This window comes from Callorhinus ursinus, unplaced genomic scaffold, assembly GCF_003265705.2.
Source record: "Callorhinus ursinus isolate GAN/ISIS: 27379988/994484 unplaced genomic scaffold, GSC_fseal_2.0 scaffold8, whole genome shotgun sequence".
NCBI classification, from domain to species: Eukaryota; Metazoa; Chordata; class Mammalia; order Carnivora; family Otariidae; genus Callorhinus; species Callorhinus ursinus.
The window spans coordinates 23,563,823-23,568,699 of NW_027397070.1; the positions used below are offsets into that span (position 1 = coordinate 23,563,823).

At 39.3% G+C, this 4,877-nt stretch overlaps 1 pseudogene; it reads left to right on the plus strand.

Moving 5' to 3' along the window:
• The first annotated feature begins 1,191 nt into the window (after positions 1–1,191).
• Positions 1,192–2,318, plus strand: LOC112821907 (glyceraldehyde-3-phosphate dehydrogenase-like; annotated as a pseudogene).
• Positions 2,319–4,877: the final 2,559 nt, after the last annotated feature.

Sequence of the window (4,877 nt, forward strand, 5' to 3'; positions counted from 1 at the left end):
TCCTAACAGATATGAGGTAACATCTATAATAAGATAATAGGTTTTGATTTTCATTTCCCTGCTGATTAGTCATGTTGAACATCTTTTCATATACCTTTTTGTCATTTATATGCCTTCTTTAGAGAAATGTCTATTCAATTCCTTTGTCCATTTTTAAGTTGGGTTAATTAATTATTTTTTTGCTATTCAGTAATAGCAGTTCCTTATATATTTCTGATATTAACCCCTTATCAGGTGTATGGTTTATAAGTATTTTCACCAAGGAGATAAAAGCCTTGTATGTTGAAAACTACAAAACACCAATGGAAGAAATTATAGAAGACACAAACAAATTATAGAAAGACATGCTATGTTCATGTATTAGAAGATAATATTGTTAAAATGTCCATACTACCCAAAGCAACCTACAGATTCAATGCAATTATTATCAAAATCCCACTATCATTTTGCAAAGAAGCAGAAAAACAATGCTAAAATTTATATAGGACCACAGAAGACCCCAACTAGTAAAAACAATCTTGAAAGATAAGAACAAAGCTGAAGGTATCATACTTCCTGATTTCAAAATATATTACAAAGCTACAGTAAGTAAACAGTATGGTACTAGCATAAATATAGACATATAGATCAGTGGAACAGAATTGAGAGCCCAGAAATCTACTCACATTTATATGGTCTACTGATTTTTGACAAGGGTGCCAAGAATACAAAATACAAGGAAAATATCATCTCTTCAACAAATGGTTTTGGGAAAACTAGATATCCACATGCAAAAGAATGATATTGGACCCATTATTACACATACACAAAAATCAACTCGACGTGGATTAAAAATTTAAATTTAAGATTGAAATCTCTAAAATGCCTAGAATAAAACATTGAGTAAAAGGCTTCATGACATTGGTTTCCACAATGATTTAAGGATATGACTCCAAAACTGTAGTCAATAAAAACATAAATAAACAAGTAGAACTACATAAACTAACAAATTTCTGCACAGCAAAAGAAACAATCAACAGAGTGAAAAAGCAATCTATGGAAGACTAGTGTACGTCATTTTGGTAACTACAAAAGAAAAATGAAAGAAAATAAACACATACATAAGAAGAAAAGGACCAGGCTCTCTGCTCCTTCCTCTTCAACAGACAACTGCATCTTCTGGTGCAGTACCAGTTGCATCCCTGAGACACAATGGTGAAGGTTGGAGTAAACATATTTGGCCAGATTCGGCACCTGGTCACTACGGCTGCTTTTAACTCTGGCAATATGGAAAGTTTGCCATCAATGACCCTTCATTGACCTCAACTGCATGTTCTACATATTCCAGTATGATTCCACCCATAGCAAATTCCACGTCACAGTCAAGGCTGAAAATAGGAAACTGGTCATCAATGGAAAGCCCATCTGCATCTTCCAGGAGTGAGGTCCTGCCAATATCAAATGGGGTGATGCTGTTCCTCAGTATGTTGTGGAGTCTACTGGAGTCTTCACCACTATGGAGAAGGCTGGGCCTGGGGCTCACTTGAAGGGTGGGGCCAAGAGAGTCATCATCTCTGCCCCTTCTGCTGATGCCCCCATGTTTGTGATGGACATGAACCATGAAAAGTATGACAACTCCCTCAAGGTTGTCAGCAATGCCTCCTGCACCACCAACTGCTTGGCCCCTCTGGCCAAGGTCATCCATGACAACTTCAGCATTGTGGAGGGACTCATGACCATAGTCTATGCCATCACTGCCACCCAGAAGACCGTGGACAACTGGGAAGCTATGGCATGATGGCCCAGGGGCTGCCCAGAACATCATCCCTGCTTCTACTGGCACTGCCAAAGCTATAGGCAAGGTCATCCCTGAGCCAAATGGGAAGCTCACTGCCATGGCCTTCAGTGTCCCCTGCCCCCACCCCCAATGCGTCAGTCTTGAATCTGACCTTCCACCTGGAAAAAGTTGCCAAATATGATGACATCAAGAAGGTGGTGAAGCAGACATCAGAGAGCCCCCTCCAGGGCATCCTGGGCTACACTGAGGACCAGGTTGTCTCATGTGACTTCAACAGTGACACCCACTCTTCCACCTTCGATGCTGAGGCTGCATTGCCCTCAAAGACCACTTTGCTGAGCTCACTTCCTGGTATGACAATGAATTTGGCTACAGCAACTGGGTGGTGGACCTCATGGTGGTGGACCTTATGGTCCACATGGCTTCCACGGAGAAAGAGACCCCTGGACTACCAGCCACAGCAAGAGCAAGAGGAAGAGAAAGAAAGAGGAAGAGCTGCTGGGGAGTCCTTGCGCCAACTCATCATCCCCCAACACACTGAGAATCTCCCAACATCTACAACAGTTTCTTGAAGAATGGGAAGGGCTTGGGAAACCCTACCTTGTCATGTACCATCAATAAACTACACTGTACCCAGCCAAAAAAAGACAACGAGGAAACGGACAGGAGGGAGGGGGAGAGAGAGAGGGAGAAGGAGAAGGGGAAGGAGAAGAAGAGGAAGAAGAAGGAGGAGGAGGAGGAGGAGGAGGAGGAGGAGGAGGAGGAGGAGGAAAGGAGCAGTACACACTGCTGCCATAAGTGAACTCTAATAGACACAAACTAAAGAATTACAGAACTGAATCATATCTGGTCTCTAAAAAGGAAGATTGTTTCTGAAGCAGAACATTCCACTATACCTGAACAGGAGTGACCCAGAGATGCATACAAGTTTGTATTTTTGTGGCACTTCTTAAGTGGAACATGCCACTCAGATTCCAGGAAAGTAGAAATTTAGAAAGAAAAGACATAGCAGGGATTTAGGAAGGAGTTAATGGGAGCAGAAAAGACCTGGGGAGTAAGTGAGTAAGTCCTATTAAGCAGACACTAGCCTTTGGAATTGGATACTCATCAGAGAATAGTATAGATAGGCCTCTGAGAGGGAAGAGAGTAATGGATTAAGAGAAAATGAAACTGGCTTTGAAAGGAAAACAGCTCTTGAGAGAGAAGTCCAAGCTCTGAGAAAAGACACAACTAAAGGAAGTGGCAGGAATTCGGAGTTGGTCCCAAACCTGCTGCTTTCCATCAACTTTGAGCCTCCATTTTCCATTAGAGAATTATGTATGAGAAATAGAGAAGCAGGGAGCTCACTGAGGTATTTCACTGAGTTCATGGACTGATATTAAAATTTCCCAGGTTAAAAATATGAAGAGAGGATCATTTTAATCTAACTTGCTTCAAGAGTACCACACAATGCTAAACAGAAAAGAACCCATATTTTTAAATTGTGAAAAATTTGTAGATATGGACTAGTTTATCATTTTCCTAAGCATTATTGGTCAAATACAATGTTCAGATATTCCTAGGTTTCTTCATTAACATAATGTTACCACATATCTTTTACCAAAATAAGATTATTTACAAATAAACAAACAAACAAAAAACTGGAGTTAAGCCAGTAAACTGCTATATGTCTCATCCAAATATAATTATTTATATATCTGCAACTGGCTGAGAACAGTGAAATAAGGCATTAAAATTTGTTAAACACAAAAATTAAAAGCAACTATATCTTAATTCTATGTAATTTAAAAAATTATAGGTACTTTTGATAAATATGTATTAAGAAGGTGTCTTACAAAATAATAGTGCATGAAAAGAAATAATCTGGGGGCACCTGGGTGACTCAGTTGGTTGTGTCTGCCTCCAGCTCAGGTCATGATCGCAGGGTCCTGGAATTGAGCCTCACATTGGGCTCCCTGCTCAGTGGGGAGTCTGCTTCTCCCTCTCCCTGCCTCACCCCTGCTCATGCTATCTTTCTCTCAAATAAAAAATAAAATCTTAAAAAAAAGAATTTCAAGGTTTAAGAATTATAGAAACAGAAAAAATAAATTTAATAGGTAAGAGAAAATAGAAGCTTTTCTTAAAAGCCATGATTCTGTGGAATATGGATAATAAAAAGTAGTAGAGTTGTGCTTCCTAATTTTGTTTTTTGAAGCCAAAAAGGACTTTGGAAAGTCAAAAAGATTTCCATGACCATATGAGCTTAGCAACTGTTGAGTTGAACCAAATCAATAGTCTTGAGTACTTTTCAGAGGCTTTAATGAACAAACTAGCAGTGTATATGATCAAAAACAGATGAAAAAGAATAAGAATGCTTTATCCTTATTTATCTACATAAGTCATGCATTAATTCATTAAACAGCATGCCAGTTAATATTCTTATTATTAGATAATTTTTGCTGGAATCACAGTTTGAAAAGGACTGTTGTGAAAAGTATGAATCACCACAGATAACAAACAGAAAAGAACAGGAGTTGGCAAACTTTTTCTGTAAAAGGTCAATAGTAGGGGCACCTGGGTGGCTCAGTCAATTGAGTGTCTGCCGTTGGCTCAGGTCATGATCTCAGGGTCCTGGGATCAAGCCCCACGTTGGGCTCTCTGCTCAGCAGGGAACCTGCTTCTCTCTCCTTCTGCCACTCCCCCTGCTTGTGCTCTCTCTCTCTCTCAAATAAATAAAACCTTAAAAAAAAAGGTCAATAGTAACTATTTTAGGGTTTGCAAGCTGTAGGTCTTTGTCTCAACTACTCAACTCTGCCCGCTGTTGCAATGCAAAAGCAACCATGGCAATATGTAAACAAAATGAACATGGCTGTGTTTCAATGGAGGTTCATTTTAACAATAGGGTGCAAGGCATATTTGGTCCCCAGGCTATAGTTTGCTGACACCTGTTACAGAAGATAGAATTTCAATTAAAATTTCTCAATATCTATTTTAGTAAATCTTTAGTTTTTGTATTGGGTTGTGATGATCTAGTTGAAATGTCATCAGTCATATGTGAACATTATAAAAGTGTTCATTGACACAAGGTACTATAAATAATTGGTTGCATAAAAGCAGCCAT